The sequence below is a fragment of the Psammomys obesus genome, unplaced genomic scaffold, assembly GCF_907164565.1.
Source record: "Psammomys obesus unplaced genomic scaffold, mPsaObe1.curated_primary_1811, whole genome shotgun sequence".
Classification (NCBI taxonomy): Eukaryota; Metazoa; Chordata; class Mammalia; order Rodentia; family Muridae; genus Psammomys; species Psammomys obesus.
The window spans coordinates 5,451,586-5,468,370 of record NW_026591711.1 but is presented as its reverse complement, the minus strand read 5'-3'; the positions used below and the strand labels follow the sequence as shown (position 1 = coordinate 5,468,370).

The window sequence follows — 16,785 nt, the reverse complement described above, 5'->3', positions numbered from 1 at the left end:
CACACACACACACACACACACACACACACACACACACACACACACACTGTTCATGAGCACAGCAGCTTTGCCAAGAAGTGGTAGAAAAACTGAAAGAGACTTTTTATCCTACCTGTCACCAACACAGGCCAATGAGCTTCTCTGGCCCCGAGTGGTCTTTGGCCATCACGACCCCAGATAAAGATATCTGGGCCAGCATTCTGCTCATAACCTGAGTAGTGCTGGGATACCTTACCCATCTGGACGTGCATCTGTCCCCTCAAGAATGTCCCTTAAGGTAGGACTGATGTCTGAAGCCACCCTCCCAGTACTTAGCACAATGTCTTCTCCATGTTAAACACTAAAAAAAGTCAGTAAGTCAAGCTTAATGATAAATACAGTGTGAAATAAATATAAAAATATTTTTTTGTCATGATAATGAGAGAAGAGGCCTGTGGGTACTCCAGAGGTATGCCTCACACAACATGCTCTCATCCATGCTGCTCCTTGAACACTTTTTAAAAGACAAAACAAACCCTCCTGAAAATACAGTAGCATAGCCTTAAGTGGATGTCAGCACTTGTAGAGGACACAAGTAGAAAAATCACAACAGCTGCAGTGGCTCGTAACAGAACATGGGTTCCACTGTTCTCTATGAGGTCCTCATGCCAACTGTGACAAGGGCATCGTTTACTTAAACGCTTCAGACTGAGGATGTGAACTACAAAGAATAGAGAGAATTTATTATTAGTTCGCTCCTCTCAACTGTATTTCTGTCTTGCACCTCCTAAAATTAGGTCTGCTGACTGAGGCTCTATGCAACTGGCGTGGCGTGGGCTGATGCAACCACCCCTTCCAGTAACCTCAGATCTACCGCTGTGCTGTCCTTTTTTTAGGCAGGTAGGTCTCTGTTTCCTTGTGAGCCCAGTAGGGTTTACCCTGAAGAAAGCAGGTACAGCCCTGCTTCCTTACAAGGAAGCATCCAGCTGCCCTAAGCAGTACTAGAGCATTAATTCAGGTAGGTATCAGCTGCCCTTGGCCTGCCAGCTAGTCCTCTGACCTGCAGTTTAGTTAATTTCCTTTTAATAACCACACTGCATTGGCAGGAAATAAGACAATGTCATAATTTATATATGTCAGGCACTCACTTTAGAAAACCATCACGTAAGCATCTGTAAGAATCATAACTTTTAACAATTTTTTTCTTCATTCTGAGCAATAAAACCATCAGAAGGGAAGCTTGAAACATAAAGAATCTTTAAGCACTGATGAATTTTTTTTTTTTTTATTGTGGGGATATGCTTAGAGGGACAGGGAGTATGTGGGAACATTACTTTCTGTTCAGTTTTGCTAAGAACTAAAACTGCTGTTTAAAAAAAGGCTACTGGGAATAAAATCACACCAATAGTGTGGTGGATTCTGGCAACTGGGAGGCGGAGGCAAGGAATCTCTGTAGGTTTGAAACCAGCCTGGTTTGCACAGACAGCTCCAGACAAGACAGGGCTGTATAGTAAGACCTTGTCTCAAAAAAAAAGCAAGCAAGCAAACAAACAAACAAACAAACAAACAAAAAAACAAAAACCAATAAAAGATAAACAAATAGAAAACCCATAACCAAAACAACAACTTTCTCCCTCCAAAACCAAACCAACAAAACCTACAAAAGCCAAGTATAAAAAGGGTCTGGGAAAGCTTTGTGGAAACAGGTTTTTGTTCTCTCTCTACTTCCCTTCTTAAGATTTCTTTATTCTGTTTTATTTTATGTGTGTGAGTGGTTTCCCTGCATGCTCATATGAGAATGTCAGAAGGCATGGGGTCCCCTGGAACTGGAGTTACAGATGCTTGTAAACTACTATGTGGGTGTTGGGAACCAAACCTGATCAAGTATATGCACTTGCTCAGAGATGGTCTACAATGGACGCTAAGACATCCAAGGTTGTGAGGAATTGGTTGGACTCTCTGTGTAAGTATAAAGTAAGATAGCCCACAATAGTAAAAGAGACACATTATAGAGGAGACAGGAGAAACATTTATAACCTCCTCAGAATATACAGATGAAGAGATGAGCCCTGGGTTTGTGGGAATAAAGGCAAGCAAGTCTTTGAAGGATATAGTTATCTATCTATCTACCTACCCACCTACCTCCCCATTTATCTATCTATCTATCTATCTATCTATCTATCTATCTATCTATCTATCCATCCATCCATCTATCTATCTACAAACATACATATCCAAGAAATATAAAATTGGCCTAAGACTGCCAGATAAAATAAGACACTCAAGTTTGAATTAAACTCAATGATTGTTTTCCATATAAATATGGCCACATTTGCTCCATTCTTGTTCTAAAAAAATTTCTTACTAGTTAATTTTTTTTATTTTATTTTTTCAGATAGTGTCTTACTATGTAGTGCTGCCTAGCTGGCAGGAAACTCCCAAGAGAGCCACCTGCCTCTGCTTCCCGAGTACTGGACTTAAACGTGTGTGCTGTAGCAACTGGCTATTTTATTGTTGTCTTGTTTTTCATTTGCATTTAACTGTGTGTTTTCTATTTTTATTTTCTAACTTTGGCAGCATAAATGAAGCAATACAAGGAGCCTAAGTGGAGTGAAAAAATGGAGGACTGTAAAAATCAAAATAAAAGGAGGAGTAAGATCATTTGTTAAAAAGCAGGTCCCTGTCTGGTTCTCATGACTTCTGTGGTCCATGTGTACAGCCCCACCCCAGTTTTTCACTAAGACACAGGCTGTTTCAGGTTTCTCAATCTATAGGCTCAAGCCACATCCAAGACTCAGCATTCCAGCAAACATTTTCAGGAACTAGGAAATACAGAAGAGGAAGTCAGCAGCTACCGCACAGTAGGCAACCCAGGCAAAGTGTTCTGCGCTTGCTCAGAGGTCATCTATAATGGATGCCAAGACATCCAAAGTTATCAGGAATTGATTGGGCTCTCTGCACAAGCTTTCAGGAATAGCGGGTATCTGTCTATCGATTCTGAAATGCATTACTGCTGAAGTAATGTCAGTGTTTGTGTCATTAGAGTCAGAGAACTGAGCTCTTGGAGTCAACTTCTTGGATACAGAGATTGTGTGTTTTTGTTTGTTTGTCTGCTGTTTTAAAGTAGCCAACAAACTAAGGCAGCAAAGCACAGGAGCAAGAACCAAGACAAAGGTTCTGTCTGGGGATGGTGCAGTCTATTTCTAGAAACACGGAAGTCTCAGTAAGCTGTCCCTACCAAGTGTGGTAGAGACAGCTGGGGGGACAGAAGCCAGGCTCCGCCGAACTGACCCAGTGGTGAGTGAGCCCTGCACAGCTGCCGCTGCTCTTCACGGCTGAGTTAGTGTTTCAGGGTTCCCTAACGTGTCACAGTAGATGGGGTGGCCTACGTAGGAATTTATTTCTCACCTTCTTAGAGGTTAGAAGTCCAAGATAAAGGAGTCATCAGTTAGCAAATTCCAGGGCCTCCCTTCTGAGCTTGTGCATTGGCTTTCACTAGGGTCCCCTTAAGCCTCACTAGGGTCCCACTAGCATTACTAAGGTCCTCCCAGACCTCACTAGGGTTCCCCCAGGCCTCATTAGGGGCCTCTGGGCCTTCTATGGAAGTTTGCAGCTGACTTCTTCTTTGTACAAGGGTCTTAGCAGCTTAGAGCCCACTCCAACGGTCCTGTCTCTGAATGTAGTCAGTACTAGCCCTTCAGCATGTGATTTTGGAAGCGGGGTGGGGCATAGTTTCAGCACATGAAATGCCATATTTGTGATGTGGCATCGAGGCTGCTGCTATTGGGTGTCGCCAACATTTGCCAAAAGAAACTTGGCAGATACAGATAAGCAACCTGGCCTACTTCAGTACTGCAACTGTCTGCACACCAGTGGCCTTCACTCCTCACCTGCGACACAGGATCATTTGACTTGTCACTCACCCCTTTTAATGACCATATCAGGGTTGAACAGATGTTAAAATTAGCCCCCCCTCTTACCATGGAGTGTCATGAATAAATAAAATCTGAATATTGGTGATGCCAACTGTGCACGAATTGGAAGGGCACACACAAGACTTTAGCTTCCAATTTCATCTCATTTGGGATTAAAGAACTCAGCCATGGTAAAAAAAAAAAAAAAAATCCTTCCTTCAGGGGCCTTAGAATAGGATCCTACAACTATGCAGAAAGAGGAAAGCATCTCTGAGGCAAACTTAAAAGTTTTGTTATGACAATGCCTCTAGCAGCAGGTCTGAAGGCTGGGCCTTCCCACACACTAAGTGACTGATCCTGCACAGGGAAAGGAATGTATGGTGTCCTTCCTCACAGAGTGCGCCACCCCAGGAGGGCACACAGAATGTCAACAAACCATCCCCAATGTGATGTTTGAATGGGCAAGGTGCCTGTTAGCCATGAAGCCGTGATGCAAAATGTGAGCTTTTGTTTTACAACATGCTATATTAAGAGCAAAACCAGGGTACAGTACTAAAGGGGGAAGGAACACATACATGTAAACCAGCACTGCCGGTGACGTTTGAGACTCCTACTCTCTGCAAAATACATATTTATTAATTTCATCCTTGGGCCAGCCATAATGAAGCAGAAAGCAAAAGCTGATGTGTAGAAAGCAGAAAGGCTTTACAGCCATACAGTCTCCAGGATGGGAGCATAAGGGCTTGGTTGAGAAAGCCAATGCTTATTATGCATGATGCTATGATGAAATGTTTCAACAAAGGGAGCAACAGTTACAGGAAGGCCCCACATGGCAAGCACTGCTACAGAAGGCCACTGTAGCAAGCCCTGCGCCCAATCTTCCCAGAATCGTCTGCCCAGTTTTAGGAGACGCTCCGGCCACCTCAGCCACAACTGGAGCCTGGAAGGCAATGAAGTGCCAGGGACAGAATGCAGGGAAGGAGTTCAAAAGTGGTTTCAGTCGTGTGACTCAACCGGTACACACCCTTGCTGGGCTATCTACCTTGGCAATAAGCATAATTGTGGCAGATGCTATGGATCCCTAAGTGTGGCTGCTTAGCCTAATATCCAAGCAGGTTTCAAAAAATGGCTTACTGGGTTAACTGTGGGCTTTAGAGTCTAACGAAGGCAGGAAGATGGACAGGTAAAATTGCCAGGGAAGAGCAAGAGTTGGTGGCACAATGCAAGGCAGGCTCTGCACAACTACCCATAGGCTCCCAGCCCGTGGAGAGTCTACATTCCGCAGATTCTAAATTGTTTGCAGTGACCTAATTCTCTCACCTTTTCTCTGCGTTGGGTGCCAAGAGAGCTAACAGGGCTTTGTCCAACTGTTCAGTAAAATATTGTAGTGTCCCTATTTTGAGTGACATTATGGAGGTGCTAGTGTGTCTATGTCAGAGCCCTGAGCAGGGCATCTGTATGTGGCAGCAGAGAGAATGAGGCCCTTGGAGAAATGCACTGGGTCTCCAGCAAAGTAGAGAGGGCAACATGCAGGCAACGTGTTCTAGAATAGTGTATCCTAACAGAGATGCCTCTTTTAAAAAGTTGTTTTCAACAAAGAACAAGAACATGTGTTATTTTTGTGTGAGTTTTAGAGTTTTTACACAGGCTGTCACTGGAATCAGAACATTAGGAGCCATGGAAAGGATATGGTATGGCCATGTCCCCATCATCCAGGTTCCTCTTCTTTTATATAAAAAATTGATCCTTTGAAAGACACATTTAAGATCTGGGGATGTAGCTCAGTTGGTAGAGTACTTGTCTAGCATGCACACATCCTTAGATTCAATTCACAGAACTGCATAAACTTAGAAGTTTGAGGTCATCTTTTGTTACATGAGTTCAAAGCCAACCTAGACTATAGGAGACTTTTCCTCAAAAAAAAATTTAAAGTTTTAGAGCAGTTTTTTCTTCAGACTTTACTTAGCAAACAGAAGGAGGAAGGAGGGAAAGAAGGCAGGAGGGAGAGGGAGAGAGAGGGAGCGAATCAGACCAGGATGGTTTTACAGAGGGGCAGAGAAGGGCATTGTCACACAGAAGGCATTGATGAGGCTGTGTGAGGAAGCTCATTTCCTGCATCCTGTCTGGGCCAGCATCAGGCTGGAAGAAACAACACTGGGCTTCACAGACTTCCCACACCTCTCAGCCTCGTGGCTTGGCAACTGCTCTTTTCCAAGCCAACCTCCATGCTCAGCACTATCACCCAAGGAACTTTCATGCCTTGTATGTAAACCCCTGCTTTTCTTCTCTTGAGTTGGAACAGAGAGCAGCTGAGCAGTCCTGGTGAGACGCAACAATGGTTTTGCCCAGATGAGGGGAAAGAATTGGTGATTCAACTGAAAACATTTACACATGGCTGAGAAGTCAGTGCCAGCACATGGGGCTGAGGGGGACCTCAGAGGATAAAGTATTGTTTCAGATGTTCTTAGCTCTTTGATGATTTTTGTGCACGGTCTTAGATTTAATTAAAAAAAAAAATCTCTGTCACTGCATGTACGTTGACCTAGAATATACAACAATGTACACAAAGCTCTTTTATCAGCCCCATCAGGGACCTTTTTCATTGTCAGTGATTTCTTCTTTTTCAAAAATTGTATGTAAAATAGATACAACTGTCCATATGTTACATGTTCTTACATATTACATGCACTATGCATTTATATGTATTTTAAATCCCTAACACATACCTCATCAGCACTGTCCATGTACCTATACCTGGAGGTTTCATCTCAGAGTTGGCATTCCCCCCTCAGCAGTACTAGCAGGATGTGGTCAGATACAGAAAATTCCGAAGGTAAAACATTGTTCAGACTTAGTGACCTTCCCTTCCGAACAGTTGCAGACTAAGAGAATTTTGTTGTAATAATTTCCCTCTGTGCTTTGTCTGAGGAGAAGAAAGCAACCAGATGCCCTTGGGCCAGAACAGGGCATAACAATTGCAAGTTTCTCAGAGCACACTGCTCATCTGGTGTCCTCTTGTTCTAGGATCACGCAAATGGAAAGCAGTCAGGGAGACGTTGATAGTCAGCCCACCACTCTGGACATTCTCCTCAAAAATCACTTGTACTAACTTTCTTAGGAGAAAAACCTGCGACCATTACACTGATTGGCCCAATGGTAATGGGATATAAAACCCTATGATATAAAACCCTAAACAAAGCTAGAGCCCAGCTGTACGGGGAAAGCTTAAAACAGAACAGGACAACATGCAACTTTCAAGCAGCTTGCGGTCGATGTGGGTCTTATTTTGTAAATTGAAAAGCATAAATAGGTGGCCCCTAAGCACTGCTTTGGGTTAGTGGAAACAGGCTGCACAGCCTCCTGGTTCTGCCGAGTCACAAGAGTTATTTAAGGTATTCAGAGGTTTCTTTTCGGCTATAGAAAATTATTACTATATACAAATGGTCAGAAGTATAATGACCCCCCAGGAACCACCATTCAGCTTCAACAACAGCTATCAATTCACCATCAGTCTTATCTCCATTTCAATTATCTATTCACCTCCAAATCATATCTATATGTATGTATGTATGTACATATATATGTATGTATACACACAACAATGTTAATAAATAAAATACACCAGAAATGATTTATAAAATTAACTCTCATTTCTTTTATAATAATTAATACAAAGAAAATATTCTACTTGTGTTCTAATTCCCCTGTCAGTAGAATGTATAAACATGTTTGGTTCAGAGAGAGACCAGGTCTCAGCATTTGACCTCTGCTTATTGGAGCTGCTATCGAACCCAAGGGGCTATTTTGTTATTGTTGTTGTAGAGAGTGCTTACAGCCAGGCCATCAGAATTTCCACACTGGTACAATTATTAAATCATATAGAAAGACAGCGGCCTTCCCTTCGGCTAGACTGTCAGTCTGCTGCTGCTGCTGACCAACAACAAACCAAAGCCTTCGACAAATGTTTAAAGTATTCATGCTGTGCTGCCATTTCCCTGGAGTGGGTGAGACATCCCCCAATGAGATTCACAGCAGGGGTGAGCCCCTGCAAAGGGCGTGTGGCTCTAATCTGCTCCTCTGGGTACTCTCTGCTGTAGCGTGGGCTCAGGTCCACTCAACTCCCTAAGACCAAAAGGGAAGGCCACTCAGCGGTTCCCCGGAATCCACAAGCAGGGTAGCCTGGCTGAGTGAGTTAGGAACAACAGACAACCTCAAGCAAAGCTCTTTGTTCCCTATTTTTGGATTCCTTTCAGAGCCCCCAAATTGGTGACTCTCAGTTGGCGGTTCCAACCTTGATGTTAACTTTTGCTGTCTGTCCTGACAACTTTGCATTAGCAATGACCTTTGACTGGATTTGTTTCTGAAACTGTGGTTGCTGCAATTTATAAGAAGATACTTGGCAAACAGCTGCTATCATCCTCAGGTTAGATCCTTACTGAAAGCCTGGGAATCATTCATTCATTTACAGGTTTCACTATGTGCCAGGTAAGCTCCAAAGTGCTAAGAACACGGTGTGGAAACAAAACAAAACAAAGCAGAGCACTTCCTTCCTTTTTGAAATTTCTGTGCTAGAGGCAAGGGGCCCCAGGAAGTGACCATGATTATCCCATGATTACATGGGGAAACTGAGACTCAGAGTTGTTACATAATTCACCCTCTACACAGCTTGAAACCAGCAACAGCAGTTCAGTTTTCAATCTGCCTAACTGTCAAACTCATGGTTTTTGCTTTGTTTTTTTTACACAGCAGGCTGTGTCATTACAGGGTCCCCGCTGAAGCCCACTGCTTCCCACAATGCCTTCCGAACACAGGGCTAAGGGACACAAAAACATTTTCACACCTCCACGTGGTGCAGGTGGAGCCCTGCTGTCAGCATCTTGAAACACAGTGGGCTCCTCTGCTGTGAACGGATCTTATTAAAATGGTAATCCGTTGCCGCCATCTACAGAACAGGTGCACCCCTGTGTGGGTTCTGTGAGTATTAAAATATCCCTGTGAAGAGCAAAGGTGCAGCAGGGCCTATTCTCTGAGAAAACAATAACAAGTCAAAATGGGGAAGGTTGTGCTGAGGGGTTACTTCTGGCTTTAAATAATTTCCCACGTGTTCATTGTTGCTGTTCCTGTTTGCTGTTTCTGATATAATTGCATGCGCTTTACATAACATTCTTATTAATGAGTCTGGAGGTGTTGGTGGCAGAGAACTTGCTCTCAGCTTGCAGGGCGCAGGCATGTGGAAGATGTGAGGCATTGGCTAGCCAGCGCGCAAGGCAGCCTTGTCTGTCACCTTAGTGCCAACAAAGGAAGTAAAGCTAGGAGCCAGGTGTCTACTGGGTGTCTGGCAATGGCCTTGGCATAGCAGGCTGTCTCCAAGTCACTAGTCACTCACTAGCTACTGCAGGATCACTGATCCTGACCCTCTCTCATTCCTTACCCCATGTTTGTCTGTCTAGAAGAGTGCTTAAATGATAGGAGGCACAAGCTTGGGGAAGAGAGTGATGCTTAGAGGGAAAGAGGGCTCTTTAAAAAGGACACTTCAAGGGTCTCCAGAGGTAGGAAATAACAAAGAAACAACGAAAACAGCTCAAACTTCTGGTCTGGGGACATGAAGGCTATGATCACTACTCTACTACCAATGCACCCTTGATTTGGGAATTGGAAACCAGTTCTCTGTTTTCCACTCCCCATTTCTCTGTTGAGCAGGGATGTGCTGTGCTCTGGATTCAGGAATCTACACTTGTCTGAGGCAGAAACCCAACAGCTCTGTCAGCCTGCGCACAGTACCTCACAGGATGCCCTGGTCGCGGATAGGGACTGAGCTTATCTGGCACTTACTGTCCCTACTGCGTGCCCATCTTTGCTGGTAGCAGAGAGCCTGTGTGAGCTCATCCATAGGAGGAGGCTGTCAGGTAAAGACAAAACCCAGCTCCTCTGCCTTTTCCCCTCCTTGCCCCCCTTCCCGCCTTGGCCCCGCCTCCTCCTCATTGGGATTCTCTGCTGCTACCTGTGTTTTTATTTGGAGGCTCAACTGCTACTTTTTAAATTTATTATTATTTAAAGGAAGAAACTAACACACCAGTGAAAAAACAATGAGGCCACAAAGAAAAGAAGAACAGAAAGAAAAGAGTGCCTTCAGAAGCATTTTGGGATACAGAAAGGAGTCTTGGATGCCATGCCCAGAGTTTGGGGAATGTGATCTGTCAATTTTTTAGCTTGCGCATCCAAAGGGCAACAGCAATGGCTGAGAATTTTAAAGCCTCCGTGTGTCCTGATCTCTTGCAAATGGCACACTGGAGATAAGGGCTGGTGCCATTCTGCCAGTGTTCAGCCTTATCAGATTCACACCTATGTAGCCCCAGATAAATTCTTAGCTCCCCTGTGATTCTTAAACCTAAGAATAATATCACCTGGAGATGAAGAGATGGCTCGGTGGTTAAGAGCACTTGTTGCTTTTGAAGAGGATCTGTGTTCCATTCCTAGCGTCTACTTGGTGGCTAACAACAGTCTGTAATCTGAATTCCAGTGCATCCAATACCCTCTTCCAGCTCCCTACACTGCTGTACACATGTGGTACCCAGAGATGCATGCAGACAAAACACTCATACATGTAAAAAAAAAAAAACAAACAAAAAAAAAAACAAAAAAACCCAAAAAACTTTAGAATAGTATAACATCACCTGCCATAAAGGAGCTTTCAAGAACAACCCAGTGAGTATGCAGCAGAGCTGAACATCACTCACGGCTTGTTGGCAGTGGTCCTCTAGTTGTTTGGTGTCTTGAGTGTGCAAGGCAGAATGTGCCAGGACGCACCCAGGAGCTGTAGAGGAATCCACCTCTAACCCTAAGTGGGTTTGTGACACTGGGCCTGTGGTCCCTCTCTGTGCCCCAGCTTCCTCACCTGGTCCCACCAGCTGGTCCTACTGAATTCTAACTGTAACTGCAAGTCATCCGTGTTGGCTGCTTGACTTGGCATAGGTCCCAGGCCCAGCAGCTGTTCAGGAGGTGCCTGCCACTATTACCACACACCATCATCTCTCTGCAGCCACACTCAGCCCACTGGCAAGCCTCTGCTCATCCTTTTCTTTTTCAAAGGCATATTTAAATAATAAAAAAGAACAATGGGGCTGGGGACGCAGTTCAATCTCACCAAGTGCACTCAAGGCTTGCAAGAAAATAAGAAACATCTCTAGTGGATATGTGAGAACAAGAAGGATCATTCAAAAATAAGTAAAAATTATTGAAGCCTGTTCCCTGGCTGAAAAGCCAGCAATGGCAGGTGACACTGGAGGCTGTTCTCAGGGTCTTCAGCCGCATGCGAATGAGCCAGCATGCTTTCACTTATACAACCTCATGTGTGATCTTTTATTAAAGATTTTAGGAGTCCCCAGTACTGCTTTGCTCACTTGTAGCTGAGTGTTTCCAGAGCTGTAACCCTGCCTCAGGCTTTCACACCTGGTCACGCTGGGCAGTCTGACAGCTACCACAAGAGAGCTTGGAAGGCTTTCTTTCTTTCTTTCTTTCTTTCTTTCTTTCTTTCTTTCTTTCTTTCTTTCTTTCTTTCTTTCTTTCTTCCTCTCTTTCTTTCTTTCTTTCTTTCTTTCTTTCTTTCTTTCTTTCTTTCTTTCTTTCTTTCTTTTTTCCTTTTATGACAGCAGTTGAGACAAGGGATAAGAGCCTGCAAAGGATGTCAGAAAGATGTCCCTTCAGCCACAGCCATGCTTAGATGAAGACACACCTGGGAGGGAGAAATGGCTGGCCTGTGGTTTTCTAGGAATGGCTAGTGATGGTGGAATTTCAAGTTCCCAGAGGCCAAAGCCAGCAGTTTGGAGTGTGAATAATGCTCTGACAAGAAGTCTCAGCTCCAGTTACTGGCTATATCTAAGGGTCACCTTGGCATTGTTCAGCTTTCCTTCCCTTCCCCTCTTAGGTGTTGCATGGGTGGCTTCGGCTCAGGACAGGTCCATGTGATGAAGGCCCTTCTGGCTTGCTGGCTGGAGCGCTGGTGCTGTGGGCTCCTGCCCACTCCTGAGCACCATCACTGCAAAACTGTGTATCATCCAGACTCCTCCTTTCGCTGCCTGCCACCCGCCCACCTCACAGCTGTGATGGAACAAGCACATTTGAATGTCGTCCTGAATGGCCCTTTGCAAGCATGAGTGGCAGCTCCTGACACACCTCTCTGGCGCAGACAGGAAATCTGCTGCAAAAAAAAAAAAAAAAAAAAAAGCCAACCCAGCTTGGTTTTTACAGACCTGTTGTTACCACCCTCTATGTGAACCCACAAAGAAGGGGGAACCGAGTTTTTAGAATCACGAGAAGACAAAGGTGTCATTTTGTAGATGGATAAGCAAGAGAAAATGTCAGCTGAATTCAATCCTCATAGAATGCACTGCAACCCCCCCCTCAGGATCATTGGGACGCGGGGGTCCCCGTCAGCAGTACCAATCAAAGCACTAGCATGTCAAGAGAGCACACATGAGTGGCATTATTTAAGACTCTGTAAGCCTTTCATTATTGCATGCGCACTAGTAAACATGCAAATCACCCTTTCCAGAGAATATATAGCATGCAGTTCTACCAAGCTTCCTTTCACTCGGTTCTCCCCACCCCACTTCTTCCCCAGTCACAGCAAGTGTAAGACTCCAGGGTATCTCCTGGGACTTGAGAGAACATCACACTTTCTACACTGTTTTTCTTATCAGAAGCCCTTGCAGGCCACATGTCAGCCACAGCTGATATGGTCCGTGCTGACAATGATGATTACTTGGCCCATGAATCATGCAATCCTTAGGGCACAGGAGAAAAATGATTGCAAAGGAAATGACTTGACAGACTACAAGGGGGGAACAGAAGGGCGAGGGCCCACTGTAATTTTCTTTCATCAGGTGTTAATAAACACAGTCTTCAGAACAAGAAGGGGAAATGCTTGGCACTGTGGCTTCTTCTGAAGCAATGACAACCAAGCCAGTTCCTTCTTGATGTTTAAATAACAGGGTACAGCCAGCTCTGGATCAACTGACTGCTTCTGAGGATGTTTTATTTTGAATGGCAACAATAAAACTGACATCTCGAAAACCCCTAGATCTATTTGATGACTAAGCACACATGCTACAACCATGAATGTTACCAGCTTGTCAGTGATGCCTATATTTTGCTCTGCGGGGGCACCATGGCAGGCAGATGAAATTCACGCACCCTTATGGAGTTTACTCTCTCACTACATCTAATATACTTGGACACAAGGTACGAAAGTTCAGTACAATTCTGCTGCTCAAACCCAAATCCAATGTGGGTTAAACAAACAAACAAACAGGTATTTTAAAAATATCCTATAAACAAAGCAACAATAATAATTTAGTTATAAGTGAGCCACCATGCCCCACAGGCGATTTACATAGCTTTTGGATTTTAAGGGGGGGGGGAGAAAAAGGAGTAGAGTCAAAAAGATAGAGGGGAGGGCATGGTTTCAGAAAAAGGAGGCAGACAATAGGGCAGAGACGCCTAGCTGAGCAGAAGCTTCTGCCAAGCCCCTGCAGCTCCCTCCATCCTTCAGCCAAGTCAGAGCTGAGCATGTCTGGAGCTGGGGTGGAGAATGGTAGCTGTTGGTGAGAGGGAGAAATCTTTGCAACCAGTCAAACTTTGGTCAGGCATCAGGAACTTCTAGAACCACCTTCCTTATAAAATAATCCAGTTTTGAAAAAGAACTTTGTTAAATATGCTTATCAAGAACCCAGCTGGGTTGGAAGGCAGAAGCAGGCAGATCTCTGAGTTCAAGGCCAGCCTGGTCTACAGAGCTAGTTCCAGGACAGCCAGAGCTTCACAGAGAATCTATTTTGACAAACAAAAAGAACCCTGATTGTTCTGGTTCTGACCAGGATCACAAACTCTACCATGGCAGGCCATGTTTGGTTGGCTGGAGATGTGGCTAATTGGTAAAGTGCTTGCCAAGCAAGCATAAGGTTCCAGGTTACTACAACAAAGGGATAAACAGTGGAAGATAGATTTATCCAGAGTCTTCTTGAGCACCCCCACCCCACCCCACCCATGCACCTGCCACCACTGTATTTCCTCTTATTAATTCTTCGTCCAATACCCATCCTTTCACGTTCTTGGCTACACATTCCCATTTCCTGTGTTGTATTCAGAGCCTAGTCGCTCATTCCCCATGATCCCTGCAGCTCTGGATTTTGTTTATTGGACTTGAACAAGTGCTCAGATGCCCCGGCCTGCGGGGCTTCACCAGGGTTCCTAAGGTGGAGAGATTGGAAGGAATGGGGGGGGGGGGGAGGGACAAGAGACGCAGGAATGAAAGCCAAGTCTGTTTGTCTGATCAAGGCTTCCATTTATTAAAAATTTTTACCAAACTTATATAGGGAGAAGGCAGGAAAGGGGGAAGGTAATTAGCTGCTGCAGGAGACAGGAAGAGTGCTTTCATGGGTTAAATATTGCACCTGCAAGATGCCGTAAGGATGTTTTCTCACGGATGCTCTAAAACTAACAGACAGATGTCCTCACAATCTATCACCCATGATTTCGGGTCCTAGATAACTCTTTCACTAAATAGCTTTAGGTCTCCACTAAATGACCTTTGCTCTCTACTTGGCTTTGGCTTCAGTAACTACCTTTGTCTCCACTAGATAGCTTTGACTTTGGCTTCCGTAGATAGCCTTGGCTCACTGTTTGACTTTGGCTTCAGTAGATAGCTTTGGCTCCCAGCACTCAGAGTTCTGACCACTAGTTATGAAAACCTTTAGCCCTGCTTCTCAACCCTATTTACTCAGCCATTAACTTCCTTTCTCATTCCTTCATTCTTCCCCTTTCTTCCTTCCTTCCTTCCTTCCTTTCTTCCTTCCTTCCTATCTTTTCTCCTTCCGTCTCTTCTCCCTCCTTCCATCCATCCCTCTCTTCCTTTCCTTCCTTCACAAGCTAAATGCCTGTTTCAAGCCAGACACCAAAAATATAAGATTAAGTGCAGACGATGTTATGTTCCCTACTTGCTGCAGCGGTTGACTGGCCTTCCCTGCCCTTTACTTAGGGGCGGGGCTTGCCCTCTCCCAGAGGCCTTTACTCTGTAATCCAGACATTTTGGTTCCTCCAGCCTCTTTTGTAATGCCCTTTCCTCTCTCTCCCTTCCCCTTCCTCCTGATCTCTCTCTCTCTTTCTGTGTCTCTCCTCCCTTTTCCCCTCCTTCTCTCTTCATGTGCTTCTCCCCTCTCTCTCCTTCCCCCTACCACCATCCTGTGCTGCTCCTAATAAACCTGGCATTTATATAATGAAGCTTCATCTCATTCCATTTTAATCAACCACACACTAATAAAATAAAAAGACAGTGAGAAACAATTACTGCTCTGAAGGAGGGCTTTAAAAATAAGTAATAAAGCCAGTGGGGTTGGTGGACTGGACCTCAACTTTGATTTTACTAGAAAGTTCCTTCCAGACAGAAGGAGCAGCTATATAAAAGCCATGGTTGGGAGTACCCTAGCAGAGAGGCTCAGGGGGTACTAGAGAGGTAGGCAGGCCCCAGATTCTGAAAGCTCGGGTGGGCCCCATTAAAAGGCCATGGGAAGTCCCTGAGAGGAGTTCAAGATACATGTGCTGAAACCACTGGAGGCTGGTGATACAGGGGAGGCTCAACAAAGGCCAGCTGGCTATGGGCCAGGTATTGGCGACTCATCCCTGGAAAGGATCAGATGGTAATGTTCCAGGGACTGTGCAGCAAAGATAGTCGATAGAAAAAGAGAAATGATTTCCACAAAATACTTACTGCACAATCTAAACATGTAGTAATAAGAATTAAATTAATTATTAAAACACAGGTCCACAAATGAGAAGGGAGTTCTTTTTTGGTAAAATAATATGTTTCTTGGTTGATATGTGAGCTCTATAGCAGAAACACAGCGACTGATGATGAGCAAATGAATGAGTGTTCTTGTGCTCCAGTGAACTTTATGGGTTAAAATTGGAGTATCTCATTTTCAAGTATCACAATTGTTTTTTCAAATTTTCTTCAGATTTTTGTTTTGTTCTGTTTTTTTTTTTTTTTTTTTTTTTTGAGACAAGGTTTTACTGTGTAGCCCTGACTGTCCTGGAACTCACTCTGTAGACCAGGCTGGCCTCAAACTCACAGAGATCTGCCTACCTCTACCTCCCAAGTGCTGGGATTACAGGTGTGGGCCACCACCAATGGGCTCTTTTTTCAATTCTTTACTCCAGGCATTTGGCTGGAAGGCACCTTGGTTGCAAGCGTGTGGGCCACAGGCTCTAGCTTGCCAAGCTCTCTGTAGCACTGCCCATATTCTAGATGTGTGCAAGTGAAGGCAGATTATGAGTGTGTTTCTCCCTGTGTGACAGCAGTGGCTCGTGATATAAGGTCATCCTAGCGGAGAGGACAGTACATCTAGGATCTATGAATAGTTTACAGTTTGTTTTCTTTATTTACAAACTGTTCAACACCTTGTGGTAATGACCTTGAATTCGAGCATGTGGGGTCAAGTTGAGCAATGAAACTTCAATACTTATTCCTAGTAGGTCTATATACTTTTCCTCCACCAGGCTGAATCTTAGGACAATTTTATTGCCACACTTGAGAGGTGTTACTGGCATTACATAGGTAGGGAACTGAGGATATTGTTAAATATCCCAAAAATGTACAGCTCAGCCACTCCCTACCCCCATTAGTTAGTCCCAGTGTTACTGGTGCTGAGGCTGAATCTCTGTTCCAGAGCAGAACGGCCACCGTCCATGGCCTTCTTCTAACACAAACCAAGTGATTAAACTAAGGGAATGTGGCTTCTACAGAAGCAGACCAGATTCATGGCTGCAGACACTGGAAACTTCTGTCTGTGAGTCCCATTACCCTGTGGCTTTTCACCCAACATGTAACTTGCTGGACATA

The 16,785-nt window shown here is 44.5% G+C and overlaps 1 protein-coding gene across 5 annotated transcripts in view; it reads right to left on the bottom strand.

The window, feature by feature from the left end:
* Wipf3 (WAS/WASL interacting protein family member 3) overlaps positions 1–16,785 on the bottom strand; it is a 77,275-nt gene that overhangs the window by 39,649 nt on the left and 20,841 nt on the right. The window lies entirely within an intron of this gene.